Here is a 24,888-nt window from a genome sequence, read left to right on the forward strand (position 1 = left end):
ATTTTTAAGCCCTCGCCTTGCTTGCTTCCCTCCATCTTATCAACTCGGATGTCTATCACTATTTACATTGAACGAGTGCTCAATACTGGCAGAATCTGTCTAGCTACTTTAAATGTAACTCTCTAAGTTCATGATTGCTTAATGTATATGGAGCTGACTTGCAGTCAGATGCAACTTATGTTCCAGAAAATACTGTAAAGGCTTGAATATGCATGTTGCCACTTTTAACCTTTTCTAAATAAAAAAGGAAGAACAGTGAGCAGATCTTTTTTGTATTATTCGATTATTTTTTTTTTATCTTGCACCTGGCAAAGACGCTTTGAATGTGTTTAAAAAATTCACACATCAGGCGTTGTTATAGGAAACATGATTAAAGTCGCTGCAGAAACAAGGTTGTGCCGGACAAGCAGAACATGACAATATAACCGAGACAATGTTTTGAGACCAGTGAAGACGACAGCACAGAATAAAGCCGTCCGTACCTACTGCCGCTGCCGCAGAAGATGCAGGAGTCCAATGCAGCTGCACAATGTCATGATGTAAATAAGACAACATCTGTACTGCAAACCCTTCTTGTTGCTTTTTTGGCTTATGCCTACCAATGCAATGCAATGAAACCAATGCAGATGTTCCAGAAAATGAAAGAGTGGCATGAACACACAAATCGGATCTAAACAGCTGCGATACACAGTGTGGACGTCAAAAACTTTGGATTCGAATTTTGACTGAACATTGTTTTTGAACTTATTTCAGTTTGTATCTGAACTTTAACAAAAACATGTAAATGATAACCGTGATAATTTTGTCACAATAATCACGATATGTAATTTTCACACCATTTCACCACTAGCCTCATTTTTATTAATTTTTAATCTACACCTGTACCACGAATGACCAGGTGAATATTTTTCACTGGTTTCATCAAATGTGATCAGTTTACTCACTTCTACTTCATAATGTTTTACACACTTCCCCTACTGACTTTCCTCCATATGACACACATGAAATGATTACTGATGTAAAATGTTTCAATCAGGACTTTTTTATTGCTTGATTTAATGTTCAGTAACTTTTTTTTATGTTCAGTATGTTAAATATTAGTACAGCACTTTTTCAGCATGAACAGAAAAAAATACTTTCATTGTTCTCTATTCAGAAGAAGATATTGGGTTTAATGTTGCTCAAAATATTCTCTATTTCTGTAGAGCTGGACATTTTAATAATGATCAAATGACCGAGTTCATCTGTGAGAATAAAACCAACCTGTTTGTTCCTCAGTATCTTCATGTTTCACACTGAATGTTTCTTCAATCTTCATGTCTTCACTCTCCTCTTTAATCGTATTTTCTTCAGTTTCCTCTTTAATAAACTCCATCTTTAAGAAGGGCATAATTAACAGAGTTAATGGTCTTAAATGGACCTGTTCAAAAAAAAAAAAAAACACTCAAAACTAACGCTACAAATTAATAAACGTAATATTTAGGCATCTATAACTGATGAAAACATGATTAGTTAGTTTGTTAGTGTTTGTTGTTCTCGTTCATGTTCACTGTTGGAGTGTGTCGTGATTCACTGAATCATTTCTCAAAGTATTTGATTCAACTGACTCGGAGTTGAAAAGTTCAGTTTCTCCATCATGACTCGCCAGAGACTGAACTCGTGTTCATGATAAACTGATTCATGATTTATGTAGAGAGAGAAATGAGACGCAGGTTTACTGTTTCTCATCAGTGGATATGAGCTTTACTCACACAAATATCCTTCACTACAGTTAGATAAATAAATCAACATTAAATTGTAAATAAACGAATATTTCACAAAGCTTGTAAAAAAAAAACTATAAATCATTGAACTGTCTTCATCGATTTAAACAGCATAAATTCTTAAAACAAACCTTTATTCAGTACTCACAACAGATGCAAGACCTCGACTCAGTCTTATGACGTCATGTTGTCACTCCAAAATAAAAGTCCCGTTCAGACGCTGCATTTTCACACATTTCATCTCGGTGTGTTTCACCAATATAAAAATGTGGACAAGTTCATTTGATCCTAAACATGGGTATAAAATGTGTAAAGTTATCCTTCAAGAATCAGTTTAAGTAAAAGATGCATCAAAATTAAATGCAATTCATTCAATACTAAAGTATTGCTAAAAGGTTCAGTCGAATTAAAAATGTAATCTTTCACATATTTGTTATTAAATCAATACCAAGAAAAGTCTTTGTTGTTAAAGGATTAGTCCACTTTTAAATAAACTTTTCCTAATAATTTACTCACCCCCATGTCATCCAAGATGTTCATGTCTTTCTTTCTTCAGTCGAATAGAAATTAAGGTTTTTGATGAAAACATTCCAGGATTATTCTCCTTATAGTGATAGATGTGTTGGGGAAGTAACACGTTACATTTTAATTACATTTTGCTAAAATGAACGAAAGGACTCGAAAAAAGATTTGTTCATTTTACCGACTCGGACTTTTGAGTCTCGTTCAGCAAAATGATCCGAACTTCCTATCACTAATTGACAAGCCAGAGGGCCAGTCGTTTATATGATGATCGCGTAAACGTTTGGCTGATGTTTTTAAGGCCCTACCTCGTGCACAGATGATGAATATTAATATTTTTCCTTTCAGTGCACCTAATAAATAGTCTTTTATCAGTTAGTAAAGACAGTTTCAAGTAATATTGCAAAAAATTTATAAAACAAAACATCCTCTGTAGCACCTTTAAGTCAAATTTAAGACATTTAAGATCTTTTTAAGACCTGAAAAAATAAAAATTATTCAAGCCTAGCAGCCTATACACTATGGCTGTTACCAATGAAATGAAATCATTATCAACAGAATCCATCTTTGCAATACAGAGGTAACAGAGTGAAGTGGCATTAATATATTTACACAGCATTTACAATGTGTCTACATCAATTTAATTCAATGAATGCTATTTAATGTATTCTGGCTTATTTACACTGTTAAAGAGCTGAATTCTCATGCTAACATTGGCCAAAGTTTCAAAACATGAGTTGGACATATGATGGAATATTTCTGTTCCAAACATTCTCTTCCAAATCGTCAGAGGTCGGATTTCCTTGAATGGGCATTTCTCCGGGAAGGGTGCGCAAATGTGGACCAGAGCGAGAGAGCAATAGCACACCTATCAATGCACATTCGGGTTTCGGAAGTTGTCGGCAGCGCTGCACAGGTCACAGGACTGCACAAAATCAACAATGTCACCAAAGAAGTGTGTTTTTGGTTGTGAGGGAAAGATTCCCAAAGAACCTTGTTTCCCAAAGAACCCAGTGTTAAGTGGAGCTGAGTGTTTTGTTCTTGCGCAATACATTGATGCGCTGTCGATATTTGTTATTAAAATAGCCATAGAAACTGATAGGTGCAATCACTTTTTATTGGTTGAAATGAATGGAGAATATCTGGCATTTTTCAGTGACTGCTCGAGCCCTCAGGATTGGCGCGTATGGTTTCATAAACAAGGCCCAGTTCTACGCTGGATTTACAGATCGTTTGAAACTGAAAGCGTTAATGATCCCGGTCATGAGTTGGAACTGCAGGTGGAGAGTAAAACTGCTTCAAATGTCTGTTTTGTTGGCAATAGGCACCTGAGTGCATATAATGTAAACAACACGAGCGTAGTGAATTAATAAATTCATTATTCATCATTCATACGCTATATTCAATATAGTGATTCAAAAGTTATCCATGGATAATGCAATGGAGTATTGTGTGTGTTTAAATACAGGTGTTTAACTGACCATTTATAGCTTGTAGACGATCTCTACGCAAAAGCTGCATGTGCTCGTGACTCTTTAGCTCCGCTTACATGACATGCCTCCAGCACTCGGCTGTTTTCGGAAATGCTCAGTACAGCGTATGTATCTTTTGTAAATATGATTAAACTAAAGACTTTTTGGAGATATGAAGGATGCACTACTACTCTATAGGTACTCAAGATTAACATGAGATTGGCAGAAACTGTGCGTGATACCCCCCCTTTCAGTACAGATGAAATACTCCAAAAACACACTGGTGGCACTTGAATGAGCTGTAAGCTGCAACAGAACACACACTGAATGTTCCACCCCCACTGAAGCTCCCGTCTGCACCTGAAGTGGGGAAGGTCAAACACATTATCGTGGCAGACGAGGCCTTTCCCATGAACCCATATCTGCGCATCTGGCATTCTGACCTAAAGATTCAGGGTTTACAAAAGGCCAATTGAGGTGAACCCTGACCTGGCAGAGAGCATCGTCAAGGCAACTGGCATCTTATGCAACTACCTGCGCCATGAAGTAGGCAACAAGGGTGACAACTTTGACGTCTCTACAGGAGTTCCAGAGGCCAAGGGGCAACCGCGCATCTGACGAGGCTCTCCATATTAGAGACGCATTCAGAAAATATTTTGTCTCACCTGCTGGCAAGGTACCATGGCAGTTTGACCGTGTGCGCCATGGATTGTAGACACACACTCAGTCACACTGTGTTAGACCTCATTTGTGCGTAATGGCTAGACTAATGTGTACACTATAAGTGTGTGTGTGTGTTGACACCTTCTTGACACGCACAATAGAAAAGGTGTAAGCACAGCGTGCAGAAATAGATAATGAGGTAACTCAACCATTATGCACAACTGAGGCCATGAGCATGTAAAAATTTGTAATGTCAATTGAACTCTCCAAATGTAAGTCTCCATACTTACATTTAGTCATTTAGCAGACGCTTTTCTCCAAAGCGACTTACAAATGAGAATAGTAGAAGCAATCAAATCAACATGAGAACAACAGTATGTAAGTGCTGTGTGAAGTCACAGTTCCATCAGTAAACTACATAACTTTGTAAACTGGAGTATACTGTAGGCTATATATTATTTACATCACTTTGTTAATGAATGCTACAGCATACTGTTGTATTAACTACCCAGATAGCACAGTCGTGCAGACATCTGTGCGATGTCGTCATTTTCGTCTGGAAGACGTATATTTTAGAGCGTTTGCTCATCTGCAATAAGTCGCCGAGACGTCCCTGCCAGCTGTTAGAACGACGTCTAGGGTACGGCTATACAACGTTAATAATTTAGAACATCGGCAATCCACTCTTTTATAGCCGTTTATCAGATGTTTATACGTCTGCAAGACATCTGGGCCCGTATGTATAAAGCCGCTAAAGCCGAGTTCAGACTGCACGATTTTATCCCCGATTTTGGCTCGCCGACAGGTTTTGAGAAATCGCCGACAAATGCTCGAAATCACAGGTAAATCGGTGCTCGTTCACGCGAGTGACAATCACGCAGTGTGAATAAGCAAAGACGCGATCTGAGAGAATCACCGACGAGTCGCCGACACCCGTGAGATATTTGGCATGCTAAATATCTGGACCTGTCGGCGATTCAAAATCCTGCTGTGTGAAAAGTGTCCTGACTGAAAACTACATCGGCGATGACCGACAGCCAATGAGAGAGCAAGATACAGAGCAGCGGGGAGTTCGGGGAGGAGTTATAGACCACAATATCAGCAAGCATGGCTTCATACGCATAAACATTACAATTCTATCAAACAGAACCAAAGCACAAACATTTGCTTGACCATCCCCAACAGCAGCACTTTGTAAAGTTATGTATTTAGCTCCAACTGTCGTTGCAGAACACACAATCCACAGTCTCCCCAAACATTTCCTCCTCCATATTCTTCTTTTCTTTATGTTGTTTTCCCTGCAAATCAGCGCACAGGCAATTTGTATTTCAAGTTTCTTGCGGGCTACTATTTTGAATAATAATCCCACCGTGTGTCTCAATCAGCTCCCTAGTTCAGTAGTCAGGGCACTGATCAGGGTATCAGCCACATTCACTTTCATTATATACTGATTCACGACCTAGGGAGCTGATTGAGACGCAGGGTCAGTCTCACGTGAGAACTCTGGTCTTTAACACGTAATATTGCGTTGTTTCCTTGTCATGTCTCGCATGTGTTTGGTTGTGAAACGTAGTTTGCGTGCCAGACAGAGTTGTCGGCGATTCTTCCTATTGTAAAGTCATGCAGTGTGAAAACTTCTGTCGCCGATCCATCGTGCAGTTTGAACACAGCAGCGACTGAATGCTGGCCAAGACAGTCATGCAGTGTGAAAAGAACAGTGACCCGACTACTTTGAAAATCGTGCAGTCTGAACTCGGCATAACACTCTCTGACGTAAGACTCTGTGTCAGACCTGAGGATGCATTTATCCAGCTGTAATTCCTACAGACCTTTTTATATAAAGGAGATCAATCCTCCAATTGGATCAGCTATACCTCATAAACCAATCACATTACAGCCTCAACTCACTGAATCACTTCAGAACAGCATTTTATCAGTGGAAACTCCAAAAATAGTTAAGACCAAAATCCATGTTTAAAGTGGAAATTAACCGATTCGGTACGCACATTTAACAGCCCAATACCTACAGAAAAGTCTCTTGGAGCAAAAGCTAAAACCGAACAGGAAGTCAGATATTTTGAATTAACTTGACATTTTTTTCCAGACGTTGTACTTTAAAGGTGCCCAAGATTCAAAAATTGAATTGTTACTTAACAGTCGGGGTGTATGCCCCCAATATTTGCATATGCCAGCCCATGTTCCCAACATTATGAAAGGCATTAGACAAGGGCAACCAGTAACGTCTGGATCTGCACAGCTGAATCATCAGACTAGGTAAGCAATCAATAACAACAGTGAAAAATGGCAGATGGAGCAATAATAACTGACATGATCCATGATATCATGATATTTTTAGTGATATTTGTAAACTGTCTTTCTAAATGTTTCGTTAGCATGTTGCTAATGTAGGCTACTGTTGGTTAAAGTTACCATCGTTTATTACTGTATTCATGGAGACAAGAGCCATCGCTATTTTCATTTTTAAACACTTGCAGTCTGTATAATTCATAAACACAACTTCATTCTTTATAAATCTCTCCAACAGTGTGTAATGTTAGCTTTAGCCACGGAGTACCATCAAACTCATTCAGAATCAAATATAAACACCCAAATAAATACTATACTCACATGACCCGAAGCATGCATGCAGCATACATGACGAACATCTTGTAAAGATCCATTTGAGGGTTATATTAGCTGTGTGAACTTTGTAAATGCACTGTATTATAGAGTCGCGAGCTCGATGTGGCAGGGAGCATGAGATTTAAAGGGCCAGCAGCCCCTGAATCGGTGCATAGTTAATGATGCCCCAAAATAGGCAGTTAAAAAAATTAATTTAAAAAAAATCTATGGGGTATTTTGAGCTGAAACTTCACAGACACATTCAGGGGACACCTTAGACTTATATTACATCTTGTAAAAAAAAAAGTTCAATAGCACCTTTAACAAACTCCTCCTAGAGCTTTAATCAGATCAACATCATATTTGGTCAGTCTAATCTAAAGGCCTTTGCAACGATAAATTGCGAAGATCTAGTTATCTAGAGTTATCTAGAGTTTTCTAGAGCCTGGGTGGGAGGGCCCCCTTCAACGCTGCTTGCAGCTTTAATTAAAGTCGTCATGAAACGGAAGTTGCGATTGTCTTTTCTTATGTGACGTCTATCCAAGTGAAACGGCATCTGAAATGAGAGGGCGAGACTTGATTTCGTCCTTCGGGAATTGATTGGAAGTTGGGCGTTGCTAACAAAATGGAGGCAGATATGAATTACTCACTCCGAGCACTCACGTTACTGTAAGAGCTTTATTGAGGATGACGAGGACCGTTAACGCCACTAAACAGCGAGAGAGACTGACTGACTGATGGTGTGTGTCCATTGGCACGGAGCGACCGGGTAAGCACGAGTGTTTTCGGGTCATTCCTATGGAAGTTCAGCCACGCGTTAGTTTAGTGTGATGCTCAACTTCCATAGGAATGAATCTAAAAATGCTCTGGTCGACACACAGCCTGACTGACTGAACGTGTTGCAGGTTCCTTTCCATGTTTACTGTACACCCCAATGACTGGCATCAGCAGTGGTTAATGCATTAATCTCTATAAAGTGAAGCACAGCATTTACGCCATACGTCAATGCAATTCCAGATAGCTCCACCCTTGCGCCATAGCATGTGACAGGAAGAGACGATGAGTCGTTTTGAAGGGGGATGGGAGGTTAATGATTTTGATTAAAGATTATGAAGGCACATGAATTTTAAAAAAATAATGAAGTTCACGGATAAATTATTGATAATAAATACTACAATATTCCATAAAAAAAATAAGAATTGTCAATTTTGATTTCATGCCAACTTTAACATTACATTTGTGAGTATGACTCTCACTCGGCTTGTGAATGACTATAACTTGCACACAGCCACTTAAAAACTGTTCACAAGCTTCTATGGGTTTGATTTTGGTTGTCATTTGTTGAAATAAATACAACAAAAAAATAAAAATACAGTGTGTCGGTGACTGTCCGCTGAATGCCTATCCAATTCTCCTCCATGGCCATATGGGAAAGTGAATATTTACAGTTCCCTGAGATACTTCACTCGTACTGAGTATGGGGAAAGGTCTCCTTTTTCCCCGTTACTGAAGCCTTTTTCAATAACGCAATGTAACTGCATCATCATTGGTTCAACAACTTGTCACCTTTATTTATATAATGCTTTTTACAATGCAGATTGTGTCAAAGCAGCTTTACATTGATAACTGGTACATAATTTTGGCTGCACAGCAGCTCTTAAAGAATACTGTCAATGCAGGCAGATCAAAGCACTGTTGAATAAAAGTGAAGAATACTGTTGAATATCAAATGTCAAGTGTCCCCAACTAAGCAAGCCAAAGGCAACAGCGGCAAGGAACCCAAACTCCAACGGGTGACATCAGGTGGCAAACAAGTGGCAAATAGGTGTTAAAAAGGGAAAAAAACCTTGGCAGAAACCAGGCTTAGTCGGGGGCCAGTTCTCCTCTGGCGAACAGTGCTTTGTTACGAATCAGATTGCTATCATAAGTCTGATAGGATCGCAACAATCAAAGTATTTATTTCAGTTCCATCCAGTTGAGGATCATATTCATCACGCCGGTATGGATGGATTGTTGAGGAACTGTGCTACTAGCTGTTGTGTCGATGAGGCCTTCACAATGGATGATCTAGTCCAGAGGTCACCATTCCTGCTCCTGAAGGGCCGGTGTCTCTGCAGAGTTTAGCTTCAACCCTAATCATACACACCTGAAGCAGCTAATTAAGGTCCTACTAAGCATACTAGAAACTAGTGATGTCCAAATGAAGCAACGAATCAGTATTGAACCACTTCATCAATTGTTTTGAAAATGGCTTCATTCATTCAAAGCTTCGTTTCAGTGACATCTAGTGGCGAAATTGTAGATAGCAATATAATGTCTGTATAAGTGTAACTAGGGTTTGTGTGAATGATGTAAATAAACCAGCCACAAAATAAATAAGCCAGGTGCAGTAGGATAACCAAGGTATAATAAAGCACCTTATTAGGACTGATCAGATAAAAATGTTCCCACATTGGAGAACAGGTTTTCTTCCTAGCTGGCTCCATGATGATGATCAAACAATGCAGTGATAATAACAACTATGCAAACTCCTAATACAACAAACCCACATCTTGTGCATCATTTTGGGTGTCTATATAGTCCTATTACGCACCTAAAAAGCTGCTGAAGCGTGCGCGCAGCAAAGTCTCGCATCATGAAGCCTCTCGCGATGCGAAGCAGTATCGACTGGTCTGAACCACTCACGTGATTCACTTAGAGAACTGAAGCAGTTGCTGCTTCGGACGTCATCGGTCACGTGTGTTTTTCCGCACCAAAGCAAGCTCCGAAGCAGTAGTTCAAGAAAAATGCTGCTCCGAGTTCGAAGCTTGTGTCGGAGCATCGGTGTCAGACGGTCATCACTACTAGAAACTTCCAGGAAGGCGTGCTGATGCAAGTTGGAGCTAAACTCTGCAGGACACCGGCCCTCCAGGAACAAGTTTGGGGACCCCTGATCTAGTCGACTCGATCTCTGCTGATCTTTGTCTATGAGTAAACCAATGACGGCGCGGTATAGCTGCGCTGCCTATGGTGACAAAGCGTGCGAAGAAGCCCACCTAAATGGGCGGGGCTACGGCTATATAAGCAGGCATTTCGCCATAGGATTTCAGTTCTCTCTCCTTCAGCGACGACTTCACATCGCTCTTCACTGATCTCCGGCTGAAGCCTTAACCGTCTGGAAGAAGCTATCGCCATCGTCGAAGAGGCTCCTGCAGCGGACTGAGCTGAGTTCGCCGGACGAAGACAGCGCTGGCGCCCTCACAAACTGCCGCCTCGAGCGCCTCTCTTGAGCCGCCTGCTTCCGGCCGCCATCCGGCGTGTCTAAAAGAGCATTTCCTGCAGTTTATCACCGCTCTAAAAGAGCTTTTCTCAGCAGTTCAACCACTCTAAAAGAGAGTAATCACCGTTTTCTGTGGCACAGATGTTCTCATTTGGGGCACGAGAGCGAGCTCTCACTCTCAGCTGAATTTGAAATGATGCTCTCCCTTGACTTAGGCGAGACTCATGATACATTTTCTGTCTGAGTGTTTTTCTCCATATCTCTTGCGTGTCGCTTGCCGGCCCCGCCCCCGCAAGCCACGTCAATTGAGAAATATGACATGTCCTTCCCCGTTTCGGGCAAGAATCATGTCATATGCTATTTGGAGCATATTTCTGCTTTTGCACTGAGTTTGTCTACGTGTTGCTTGCCGGTTCTGCCCCGCAAGCCGCGTTTATTGAGAAATATAACATGTCTCTCAGGGAACCAATATTTTATATATATATATATATATATTCAGTTGACAGCAGGTTTTTGCTGAGTCTTAAACCTCTCAATGCGTTGCTTGTCGGCTCCGCCCCCCCAAGCCACGTCAATTGAGGAATATGACATGCTGTTTTTCCCCAGCACAGGTAAGACACATGTTGAATACCCAATTTAATAGAGCACATTTCTGCTGTTCACACTGAGTTTCTCTATGCGTTACTTGCCGGTTTCTGCCCCGCAAGTCGCATTCATTGAGAGATATAACGTGTCACTCTCCCCCTTCTTGGGTGAGACCAATGTTATACATGTTCAGTTGATACAGCTTATTTCTGCCGAGTTTGTTTGATTTCTCAGCCCGTTGCTCGCCGGTTCTGGCCTGCTAGCCGCATTCTTTGAGAATTATAAAATGACACACTTGGGTGATACTTATGTTATGTATAGCGTATAACAAGTCTCTCTGTGTGTCGCTTGCCGGCCCCATCCCTGCAAGCCACGTTCATGAGGATGTATGTGCTCATTGTATGCGAGCTAATTGCTCTCTCGTGCTTGGTGGAATCTTCGTATGCTCATTATTATAGTCCTCTGATCATGTCACTTGCTGGCTCTGCCCCGCAAGCAATGTTCATTTGAGGAAGAGCGGTCTCACTTCTGACACCACTCGGCTGAATTTAACTTGACGCTCCCCCCTGTCTATGGTGGGACTCGTGATGTATATTCCTTCTGAGAAGCATAATTTTTCATTGTTTTGGCCGTTTTTCTCAGTGTGTCACTTGCTGGTCTCACCCAGCAAGCCACGTCCTTGAGAAAGAACATTTTCACTGAGCACGTATGAGCATCTTCCTGGTATTTTTATAAATGCCCAGCCTCTCAGCATGTCGCTTGCCGGCCCAGCTCTTCAAGCCACGTTCTTCGAGGACATACGCTCTCTATGGGAGCGCGCTCATTTATGCTCAGCTTTACATGACACATGCTCTCTGATCCATTCCCTTACACATGGGCTGAAGCTGACAGGCCATCTCCGGGGTGTCACGCTGGAAGCTGGGGATAATATTTAAGGCTGCAGTTCGGTGATCTCGGATGACGCTCATGTCCTCCGAGCCAAAGTAATGTCTCTGAGGTAGGGAGCTATAGAAATAGTATTCCCCCAGCAAATCAGGGTTCTACAGCCGTTACTTCTCATCCCCAAGAAATATGGTGGTCTCAGACCCATCTTTGACCTAAGACTCCTGAACCTCTCTCTCATGAGATGGAAGTTCAAAACGTTATCGCTGAAGCAGATACTCGTGCAGGTTTATCTCGAGGACTGGTTCTGCTCAGATGCAAGATGCTTGCTTTCACATCCAGATAGCCGCCCATCACAGCACATGAGTGCCTTAGACTCAGGGTCAAATTTGCCAAGAGCTCACTGCTCCCCAGCCAGCGTATTACGTCCCTTGGTTCAGTTCTCGACTCGACACGACCAGAGTGCGCTCTGGCCATTCAGCAGCTCGCGGCATCAGTCAGGAACAGAGCCCTCTGAAGTTCTTTCAGAGGATGCTAGGGCTGATGGCTTCCGCCTTCCTGGTTCTGCAGCTCGCCTTTCTCGGATGCGGCCTCTGCAATACTGGTTGAAGTTTCGGGTCCCTCTTCACGTCTGGCGGTGCGGCCACCTGCATCAATCGGGCCTGTTTGACAGCTCTGAAACCCTGGACGAACCCTGTATGGCGGTGTCCAGAAGGACAGTGCTCTTGACAAATGTGTCCAACACGGGTTGGGACCCTCTTTCCGAGGGCAGACTGGCCTTTGGCTCGTGGTCTCACGAGGAAAGCCATCTGGATATCAACTGCCTAGAGATGCTGGCAGTGATCCGAGCCCTCCACGCGTTTCAGGCTCACCTGACAGGACGCCACATCTTAGTCCAGTCAGACAGCATGACAGTGGTGTCTTACATAAATCACCAGGGTGGTCTTTCGTCCAGCCGCTTCTGCGCTCTGGTGAGGCGTCTTCTGGAATGGGCATTACCAAGGTTCCGGTCACTCAAAGCCACTTGCATACCTGGGAGAACGAACTTGGGAGCAGATATGCTATTTCGGAGCAACATCCCCTCAGGCGAGTGGATGCTCCACCCCCAGACAGTTCTCACAATCTAGGAGTTCTTCAGGAAGGCAGAGGTAGACCTCTTCGCCTCAGAAGACAACTCTCACTGCCCAATTTATTTTTCAAAGGAGCACCCTCCTTTACGCATTTCCCCCGATCGCTCTGATCTCTCAGGTCATCAGACGAATCAGGGAAGACAAGCACAGAGTCCTCCTAGTGGCCCTGCTCTGGAGGAGCCAAGTCTGGTCCTCAGAGCTGTTCAGGCCCGAAAGCCCCGTGGCCGATCCCCCTGAGACGGGACCTCCTCTCTCAGACGAAAAGGACGATCTGGCGTTCCCAGACAGAACTCTGGGCTCTGCACCTCTGGTCCCTCGATGGGAGCCTACAAACCTCCCAGGGGACGTACTAAATACCATCTCTCAGGCGAGAGCTCCGTCCACGAGATGCCTCTATGCCCAGAAATGGTCGGTCTTTGTTGACTGGTGCTCTGCACGCAACATAGACCCAGTGGAGTGTGACGTATCTCCAATATGGTCTTTCCTCCAGTAGCGTTTAGATAGGGGTCACACCCCTTCAACTCTCTGCTTATGTAGGAGCCATCGCAGTGTTTCATTCTCCTACCGCTGGCCAGTCAGTGGGACGAAACAGCCTTGTGGTGCGTTTCTTGAGAGGTTCTAGGCGATTAAATCCACCTCGTTGTCTCAACATTCCCACCTGAGACCTCTCTCTGGTCCTCAGAGCTCTCAAATGGCCTCCGTTTGAGCCACTGCGTTCAGCTGACCTCAGGCCTTATCTGCTTTGTCGGCCGCATCAAAGGGTCTTCGGTCTCAAAGCAACGTCTCTTGCGTTGGACAGTCGACGCTATTGCTCTTTGTTACTCCTCTATGGGCCAGAACTACCCCATAGGAGTCAGAGCCCACTCCACTAGAGGAATGGCTTCCTCTTTGGCCTGGTCCAGTTTCTATTAAGACATCTGTGAGGCGGCCGGCTAGTCCTCGCCGTTCACCATTGTCAGATTTTATAATTTGGATGTCCCGACTTTACTAGCTCGGGCCCTCTTGGTATAATACAGTGGCCTCTATCGAGCTCCGCTTCATGCCACTCCGGGAGTTAACTTCCGTTTGCGAGATTAACTATGGGTTCGACGGCTCCGGCCTTCTCACTTGTCCACTGGTTCCCTCGCGGTATCCAAGACAAGTCCAGTCATTCCCTGCTGTGGCACGGCGCGGTTGAATTCCTTCCCCATACGCAGTACAAGTGAAGTATCGAAAGGGAACGTACTCGGTTACTAGTGTAACCTCGGTTCTCTGAGATACGGAACGAGTACTGTGATACATGCCGTGCCACAAGGCTGCGGCTTCAGTGTCGTTGCTTCAGTCGAATGACCTGAAATGCTATGGCGTAATGCCTGCTTATAGCTGTAGCCCTGCCCATTTAGACTGGCTTATTTGCGCGCTTTGTCGCCATAGGCCGCGCAGCTATGCCATGCCGTCATTGGTTCAACAACTTGTCTATGAGTGAACCAGTGATGATGCAGTTACACTGCGTTATTGAAAAAGGCTTCAGTAATGGGGAAAAAGGAGACCTTTCCCCATACGCAGTACTCGTTCCATATCTCAGGAAACCAAGGTTACGTTAGTTAGTAGTATGTTACATTTACACTCTACCCACAAAGAAATGGATCAACTTCTGTCAGCTTGTTGAACACATTTATTTATTCTGACATTTTCTACCATATGATGGCTGAAGCAGCAGCATGTGACACAGTTCTCATGATCAACATTGTAAACCGAATTCTACAAAACTGAAGTGAAAACACCAAATTATCATTCAATGGGATAGAATATATTCTTATCAATCACTCCTTCCCCTCCTGCCACATTTCGCGTGCAGCACTGACATCATGTGCAAACAACCTATAGAGAAGGCATAGGATGTAGCGTAAGCTTTGTGAACTGTGAGTTTCACACTTTTAACATTTAAGAGGCTGTTGTGTCAACCTTGATTTATTGCAATATAGAGCTGTTTTATTTTGATTTTAGAAAATAAACAATCAAAGCTTAAGGCTTTTCTCCAGTGTGAGTTCTCATGTGGTCTATAAGGTGTCCTTTTCGACTGAAACTCTTTCCACACTGTTGGCAGGTGTAAGGCTTTTCTCCAGTGTGAATTCTCATGTGGTCTATAAGGTGTCCTTTATGAATGAAACTCTTTCCACACTGTTGACAGGTGTAAGGCTTTTCTCCAGTGTGAATTCTCATGTGGACTTTAAGGTTTTCATTTCTAATAAAACTCTTTCCACACTGTTGGCAGGTGAAAGGCTTTTCTCCAGTGTGAATTCTCATGTGGTCTTTAAGGCTACTTTTATGACTGAAACTCTTTCCACATTGTTGGCAGGTGTAAGGCTTTTCTCCAGTATGAGTTCTCATGTGGTCTTTAAGGCTTCCTTTATGTCTGAAACTCTGTCCACACTGTTGGCAAGTGAAAGGTTTCTCTCCAGTGTGAATTTTCATGTGGACTTTAAGCATGTCTTTACGTGTGAAACTCTTTCCACACTGTTGGCAAGTGAAGGATCTCTCTCTAGTGTGAACTCTCAAGTGGACTTGAAGGTTTCTATGTTGATCAAAAGTCTTTCCACACTGTTGGCAGGTGAAATAACTTTTAGTTCCAGTCTTTTGAGCTCCTTTTTGTAAGGAAAATTTTGTAGATTTTTTTTCACTCATTGAATGATGTTTTTTCTCTTCATCCCTTTCATTAAGTTCATGACTCGCCTCTCTCGGTGCCATCAGATCTAGGGCAAAAATAGACAAAAAAAAACAATTTAGAGATTTAAAGCATTAAAATTAACAACATTTATGATCTATACACTATCCTATCATATGGATCAGGGATGGGCAGCTTTGGTACTGGAGGGCCACTCTTTTGCAGAGTTAAGTTTCATCCCTAATGAAATACACCTGCCTGTAATTTTCAAGCATTCCTGAAGATTTAAGGCTGATTTATACTTCTGCGTCGTAGGCACGCCGTAGGCACGCCGTAGGCACGCCGTAGGCACGCCGTAGGCTGTGAGTGCCACACGTAACCTAGGATGTAGCCTGACGTGCACCTCTTCAAAAATGGGGGGGGGGGGGGGCGTCTCCAGGAACAGGTTTGGTCATTCCTGCTCTAGGTTCAACTCATCAACTCTGATACTCTGATCTGAGACTGATGTATATTTCAAATAAATCTACAAAGTGTCCTGTTAGAGGTACTCCAGGGCTGCAATCAAGTTCAGATTTTTATGCCCTTGCCTTGCTAACTTCCCTCCATCTTAAGGACTCAGAAGTACATCATTGTTTACTCTGAACCAACACTGGCAGAATCTGTCTAGCTACTTTAACCCTTGTGCAGTACACTCAAGGGGCTTGCACACCGGACACGTCTTTAAAATTTGAACGCATTGTTTTCTGAGTTCATAGCTGGGCACTGCAGACAGGTGCCGAATATCACCGCCGGTGTGTGTACACTCATAGAAAACAATGCGTTCGAATTTTAAAGTCGTGCTGCGCTGAGCTTCACGTCCAGTGTGCGAGCCCCTTCAGGGTCTTTGGGTTCTCCACAGACCCCAGGCAACAAAATTATTTAATTTTGTAACAAAATAATTGTTTTGTTTTAAAAAAATAAATAAAATAATAAATGTAATTTTACTCTTTTTTTTTTTTTTACTCAACATTTGGAGGATAGTTTTTGGAGGATAGTGGAGCTCTGCAGCCATCTACTGGTAAAAGTGATAGTTTACTTTTAAAACTGCATTTTTCAAAAGATGGGCAAAAATCTTACACTAAAGCCGGGCACACATTTAAGCTGTGCACACACTTAACGATTGTGAGGCCGATTATGAATGTAAATTGATACTTATGAATGATCGCGCTCTAACACGTCCAGTCGCGTTCAGTCTGCGATTACAGTCGGTGTTCAAATTCCATGTGTAAGTATATAAATCTGCTTCAGTCGCAGGAAACAATTGGTATGTGTGTTCAGTTAAATCTTAGAATGTTTCAGCTAATCGTTAGGTGTGTCCCCGGCTTTAACGACTATCTAAAACATTCTAAGACTGAGCTCAACATACAGTGATTGTTTCCTGCGGCTGAAGCCGATTTAAATACTTATACATGGAATTTAAATGCGACTGTAATCGCAGACTGAACGCAACTGGCTCTGACTGGACGCGTTTGAGCGCGATCAGTCATAAGTGTCGATTTACATTCATAATCGGCCTTACAATTGTTAAGTGTGTGCGTGGCTTAAACCATGTCAAATTATCCATGTTATCCTCATGAATGAAAGTTAGAAATGCGGGTCTTTTATAAAGTTAATTTTACATAAAATGCTGTTTTTGTATAAAAATAAAAACTGCACAAATATGAAGTAAATTGACATTGCCCGTAATGATTACTGAGATGGCACATTCGGACGGGACTAAAATCACTGAAAAGCTCTGGTAATAATTACTTTACCCCACCTCCTCATGTAAAACTAGGCTTCAGACTGAGCGCTCTGATCATTTTGCGTGGTTTATTTGACTTGCTCACGCCTCGTCAAACATAAACGTCAGACATTGTTATAGGCAGTGTTGGGTAATTTACTCAAAAAAAGTAATCCACTACAAATTACTACATTAAAATTGTAATTTGATTACATTCATGATTACTGAATGTAAAAAGTAATCAGATTACGTAATTACTAATTACTTTGCATTCAAGTTACTTTGAAACCTACAAAAATACACCACAAACTGAAACTCATAGTTCTTTATGTAATTTAATATTGACTGAAAAATATTACAGAAGTATGAAAACAGCAACTTGACTTAAAAATATTTGTTAATCATCTCTAGGTAGCTTATTCATTCAAATGCAATCATAACAGTTGCCTGAGGCACTCAACGACCACGTCATCTGTGAGCATGAGATTCTAACAAACTAAAAACAACTTAGTAAAAATAAACTAATAAATATATGAAATATTGTATGTTTATTTTTGTTTGCAGTTTTTTATAGTATTTAATGATTATAAACACATATTAAGCATGACAAACCATACAATCGATTAAACCGAGGGGAACGCGGGTATGACATCATAGACAGGCGACTCCTCACACGTCCCGGAGCCTTGGTTAAAATTGCAATTTTCTCACGATTTCCAAATAGTTGGAAACATTTGGGATATTGTAAGTACTCAAGTGAACAAAATATATAACACTGGCCTAGTGGTTTTTGGATATTTAACTCAAAATTCTTTTAACCCTTTAACCTTTAACCCTTCACAGATTCGAATGGTGTTACATCTATGTGGCCATAAATGTCTGAGTAGGCGTAGCCAAAGACAAAGTGGAAACTTTGTCTACTCAGACAAAGTTTCCACTTTTATAAGTAAATTCAAGTGATCGCACCGGCGCCTCACGTCGCACAACATATATCAGTTTTAGCAACTTGACATTGCAGCCTGTTAATTGTAAAAATAACATACATTCAACCAAATATGTAAAAAGTTATAGTAGTATGTGTACAATAAAAGTGTTTAAATAATATAGTTTAGCCTCCAAATCGTGACTTGTAAACATTTGGATTTGTGCCAAATTATAGGTTATAACGCCAGTTTCTGTTTCAGTTTAGCTGTAAATTAATTAGTTTTGGCTTAACAGTTATATATTATTTTTTTCATAACTAAAATAGTAGTGGTGCCCCCCAAATATACTGTGCGACTTATGACTGGTTTTGTGGTCCAGGATTAGATTTAATGGAAACACTGAATTTAAAGTGATGTAGTTACACATTACCACATTTACTCACTATAGTAATGAGTTAATAGTGTTAATAATAACCCTAACTCTAGCTCTATAGTAAGTGCACTTGAAGGAGTGAATGAACCGACTGAGTGAATTAGGACACTTTTCTGTAAAATATACTTCTGCATATTCTCTATTTCTGTAGATCTGGACATTTTAATAATGATCAATGATCAAATGACTGAGTTCAGCTGTGAGAATAAAACCAACCTGTTTGTTCCTCAGTTTCTTCATTTTTCACACTGAAAATTCTTTAATCTTCATGTCTTCAAACTCCTCTTTATTAAACTCAATCTTCATGTCTTCAGTTTCCTCTTTAATAAACACCATCTTTATATCTTTATTCTCTTCCTCTTTAATAAACTCCATCTTCATGTCTTCAGTCTCCTCTTTTTTAAATGCCATCTTTAAGAAGAGAATAATTTAACAGAGTTATTGGTCTAATGACCCGGTTAGACAAATATTCTCTAAAAAACTAACACTGCAAATGAATAAACTTCATATTTAGGCATTTATAACTGATGAAACATGATTAGTTAGTTTGTTAATGTTTGTTGTTGTCGTTCATGTTCACTGTTTGAGCAGCACGTGTCGTGATTCACTGAATCATTTTATAAAAAGTATTTGATTCAATTGACTCGGAGTTGAAAAGTTCAGTTTCTCCATCATTACTCGCAAGAGATTGAACTTGTGTTCATGATAAACTGATTTATAATATATATAGAGAGAGAAATGAGACGCAGGTTTAATGTTTCTCATCAGTGGATATGAGTTTTACTGACACAATTATCCTTCATTGCAGTTAGATAAAGAATCACAATGTTACATTAAAGAGTAAATAAACTAATTTCACATCGTTTGTAAAAAAATATTAAAACCTTTAACTGTTTCTATAGATTTAAACAGATTAAATTCTTAAAACAAACCTTTCCAGCAGATGCAGGAGTTCGGCGCAGTCTTATGACGTCATGTCGTCACTCCAAAATAAAAGTCCTGTTCACACGCTGCATTGTTTACGATCACAGAAGTGCATTGACGGTTTTACCAGTTAATCTTTGTATTAAAATTAAAACAGTGAGAAACATGATACAAACAATCATGGTAAAAAAGGTATGAGTTCACATTAAGTGAAACATGAAACACATTAAGTGTAGTTTAAGTTTGTATACAAATCAGTTAACCTTCAGTATGAATGTGTAGTTTACAGCATTAGGGTCATTCTACGAAACGGGTGCCATTTGGGTCCGCAACATTTGGTCAGATGTTCGTTTTGACATAATATATGATCAAATGGTTTTTTTGAAGATTAGCATACTATTTTTAATCATTTTTCATTATTACATAGCCAATTTCACATGTCCGTGTTAACCAACATGACATTTGCATCTAAAATATCACCAAATAAGTTATATATTTTTTTCAAACATATACTATTTTCAGGATTATATGTGTCCCTGTTTAAACAAAATATATTTATTCACAATAAACCTTATTTTTTTTGTAAATATTTTATGATTTGTGTACATCCCTCAGTTTGACTTACCACCCCGTCACACTAACTTGTTTTATCTATAAATAATGCTCTGTTCCTTTAAATGACATCACAAAGCCTAAGTGACATCATTTGAGCCTTATAGCCACCAGGAAAAAAAGAAGGCAACTATGAACATTTTTTTTACATTGTTTATTTGTTGCTTTTTCATGTTAGGCAGGGCCCGTCACGCACAATAGATAGGGAAAACTGTTTTTTATTCATTTTTTTACATTATTAATACAAAGATAATTATAATTCAGATTGAATGCATGTATGCTAGGTGAGAAACTTGACCACATGGGAGATTTGCGGACATTTTGGGATGAAATTTATCACCCTGTCACAAAAACATGACGGGGTGGTAAATTTCATCCCAAAATGTCCCCTGATAAAAATCACATTCTGGGGGGTAAAACTTTTTTTAAGGGTTCCCTTGGTAAAATGTGCATTCCAAGGGCTAAATATCATGTTATTTGGGCTCGCTTCAACCCGTGGACATGAAAAACAACCTGCAGCAACAGTGTAAAAGTAGCCTAGCCCAATTTTGTGGGAAAAACGCAGACTTTGCAACACTGTTTGGTTCATTAATTCACTCATTCACTCACTCACTATATCACTCACACACTTTTTACTCAATTTGAAGGTCTCCCCTCCCCCAGTTTTTAAAGTTTAAAACCAGCAGATCATATAGAGAAACACTTTGTCCATACCACCCGTCACACCAGTTACCACCCCGTCACATTTACCACCCCGTCACAGGGTCATTTTGTTAAAGGTTTATGGAAAGAAAATGAAATATTACATAAATTAATGTTGTTCTTGTTGTGTGGACTGATCAGATGAATGTAACTTTATTTGTATTTTTTAAGTAAATTCATTTTTTCAGTACAAACAATGAGGCAATTGAAAGGTCAAAAGGTCAATTTCAAGATTAAAAATCTAAAAATAAAAAATATACAGCTATGGAAAAAATTAAGAGACCACTCCAAGTTCAGAAATCAATGTTAAGTGGTCTCTTAATTTTTTCCATAGCTGTATATGAAATTACAGACTGTCTACTGATGGTTTCCAAAAAAGGGACATTTTTCTATTAGGAAAACATTAGATTTTAAAAAACTGTTTCTTGTTTTACTGCTCCAATGGTGTACATATTGTTCGTGACGAGGTGGTACAAGAATGGCTTCCTTGCCTGAATAAAAAGGATAATATTAATAAAGATTTTGTGCCTGAGGTGGGAAAATATGTTTTTGGACGATTAACATATCTTTCAATTTGTAGGTTTGTTTAAAAAAAATTTTGTTCATAATGAAAATTTTGAAAAATGCAAAGTGGAAATGGCACCCGTTTTGTAGAATGACTCATTAATTGAGAAATTTTTTTTTTCTTGAGAAAATTTGCCATCTACTGTACCTGATATACAGTATATCCAAAATAACTGATATTGAATCGAATTTCAAGTTAGTGAATTCAAATGCATAACTATGATGACAGATTAGCAGGAAATGGTGCAAAACAAAGTCCAAACAGGACTTCACCGAATACTCAGTACAAAAAACTACACTACACCACTGCTTCTAAAGTTAACTTTTTTGCCAACTAAATGTTCCTCAGTAAAGTTTTTACAGTGTTGAATTAACATTAGCTAAAATTAACGCTGGTGCTAATAAGCTGCAAAGTTATTTTACTAGCTATGGCTAGTCACACTGTACTATGTCAATTTGCAGAGGATGAAGAGAAAATCAACAAGCATCTCTAATTTTTTTAAGAAGAAATGTAGCACAGGGGAGTGTAGGTCTGAGGAAGGTGAGAATACACTTGAAGATAATGTCCAAAATGAGGCAGAGCAGCAAGCCCGTGAGCAGGCAGAGTCTGTTACAGCGAGAAACAGACAGAATCAGTGATTGTTGGGCCAGCAGGTGAAGTTAAATAGACATGATTGTTTAAGTTACACTTGATAATGAAATGGATGCTAGAGTCAGCAGTATAATAACTTGACTTATGTTTATGGTATTTAGTGACACTTTTGTCCAAAGTGACTTACAATGACATTAATAAGTAGGCCTATACCATGCACATTAAAGTTAAAGGATTAGTTCACTTTTAAATTAACTTTTCCTGATAATTTACTCATAATTTACCCCATGTCATCCAAGATGTCCATGTCTTTCTTTCTTCAGTCGAAAAGAAATTAAAGTTTTTGATGAAAACATTCCAGGATTTTTCTCCATATAGTGGACTTGAATGGGCACTTTGGCGATTGAAGGTCAAAATTAGTTTCACTGCAGCTTCAAATTGTTCAAAACGATCCCAGATGAGAAATAAAGGTCTTATCTAGTGAAACCATCGCTCATTTTCTGATAAAAATTGAAAATTATATAAGTTTTAACCTTAAATGCTCATCTTGAACTAGCTCTCTTCTTCTTCTCCTCTATTAGAATTCCAGCAGTGTAGACACTGCTAAGTGCATTACTGCCCTCCGCAGGTCAAAGTTTGAACTAATTTTTATATGCAATATGATAGTTCAGTAGTATTTAACAATTAGTTCAAACGTTCTGAGTCTCTAGTCTGCGAGGAAAGAGACATTAACAAACACTACGTTCAGAGTTTCCGTCCAGCAAGACAGTAACGACATCTGCAACAAGGTTAAGCTCAGGAGAGCAAACCTTCACTCAAAGGTACCTTCATCTGTGTGTTCCAGATTGTTAAGGACCTTCTGCACCTACACCAGGGCCTCATCCGCGTGTTCCAGATTTTAGGACCCTTTGGTGCTCCAGGAGATCAGTATCCCACAGAGCTTCGTGTTCAAGACTGTTGAAACAGATTCTGGCTCCTCTCCCCACTGCATTGTCACCCAGCACAACCAGTGGAAGACGTCACCGTCATCGGACTCGACCAAGTGGAACGTAAATATCACTTAACCAAACCTCTTTCCAGAGACCTTGGCATTGTTGTATATTATCAGTATATAATTTCCTAATTTCCATTAGATGTAATATAGCTGATGTTAGTTAATAACAAATAATCTTTCATTTATTTGTTTGGTGCATAATAAGGTTCTCCACCTTATTATTTTCAGAGAAACAGTTTATCTTTCCATAAGATAGCGTAACTCTTCCATAGCCACACCCAACTTAATCACTTGTATTCTATGTATCTTATGCACTTTATTCCTTTATCATTCATGGTATTCATTCAGTAGTTGTGTTAGTTATTCTTGTTTATCTTTTTGCTAATAAAATGTATTTTATTACACTTGTGTCTTCCTTGTGCTGATAATACAGAAAAGGTTCTACAAGTTAGCAATTTCACCAATCTTTCAGATAAATCAGCTGACCACTTTACGTTAATTCTAAATGAATGAAAGCCCCTGTTAGGAGTGTTCTCATACTGCCAAGGTAACAGACCTTGACTGGTGCCCTGAACTAGGGAAAGGGGGGAAGTGGTCATCTGATGTACTCATAACCACACCTTAAGAGACGTGTGTCCAAAAGTCACAACGTCAGCGGTGACTTGAGTACCAATCCCTATTTTATTTCGCATCCTTGGATGGACAAAGTAAAAATCACTACAATTATAAAGTATTGCTAATGACCTATAAGGCTCTAAATGGTTTATCTCCTGTGTACTTAACTGATCTTCTATCGCCCTACAATCCTTCACGCTCCTTAAGATCACAAAACTCTGGACTTCTGGTTGTACCTAGGATATCTAAGTCCACTAAAGGAGGGAGAGCGTTTGCACATTTGGCTCCGAAACTCTGGAATAGCCTTCCTGATAATGTTCGGGGCTCAGACTCACTCACCCAGTTTAAATCTAGATTGAAGACGCATCTCTTTAGCCAAGCATTCACATAATGCATCTCATTCCAGATTAATTGCATGTGACTATCTTTGCTTAATGTTATGAACAGCAGCTACGCTAATTATTCTCCATTTGCTTTTCTGTTTTACCTCAGGACGGTGACTAGAGAGTACATCAGCTTCAGTTTGGATCCAGCCTCTTAAGAAGACCTCAGATGACCAACACCTGTGAAGAGATGGCGCTAACTCCTGCGAGGACTTCAGAAGACGCAATCATCTGGATCAACATGCACATTCCCAAAATTCTATATATCTTAATTATTGTTAATATGTAATTCATTTTTCCAGGAGCTCATTGCTTCTACCTTCAAGTAAATTGCTTACAGTTTGTAAATGAATTGCATAAATTATTACATTATTTGCTAACTGCATTCTTCTTTAAATTGTAATGTTGACATGCATTCTCTGTAAAGCTGCTTTGAAAAGATATGTATTGTGAAAAGCGCTATACAAATAAATGTGAATTGAATTGAACATTTATATCTGAATATTTTATTTTCTCTTTCCACCCTTTTCTATAAGCTACTTACATCATGCTTGTATTAGTTTTTTTATGGGTATTATGAGACTATCTGATGAAATACAGAAAGGTTTGACAGAAATGTTGTAAAGAAACAATAATATGACTAGGCTACAGACAAGGCAATAAATTATTATCCAATTCATAATTATAGCAGAAGGACCCCTCAAAAACAACAGCAAAACCCATTTGGAATGAGCTTCTCCATTTATTTCATAACCAAGGACTTTGGCCTGTGAAACAAGAATAAGAATACAATGTTGACAGTATACTAAGACATTAGTTTAAACAACCAATACACATTGTGA

At 40.1% G+C, this 24,888-nt stretch overlaps 1 protein-coding gene and 1 pseudogene across 2 annotated transcripts in view; both read right to left on the bottom strand.

The window, feature by feature from the left end:
• LOC125249163 overlaps positions 1 to 18,927 on the bottom strand; it is a 49,432-nt pseudogene extending 30,505 nt beyond the window's left edge.
• The window catches only part of LOC125244061 (stonustoxin subunit alpha-like), a 1,172,099-nt gene that overhangs the window by 417,020 nt on the left and 730,191 nt on the right, over positions 1 to 24,888 (bottom strand). The gene's annotated exons all lie outside the window — the stretch shown is intronic.

This window comes from Megalobrama amblycephala, linkage group LG1, assembly GCF_018812025.1.
Source record: "Megalobrama amblycephala isolate DHTTF-2021 linkage group LG1, ASM1881202v1, whole genome shotgun sequence".
Classification (NCBI taxonomy): Eukaryota; Metazoa; Chordata; class Actinopteri; order Cypriniformes; family Xenocyprididae; genus Megalobrama; species Megalobrama amblycephala.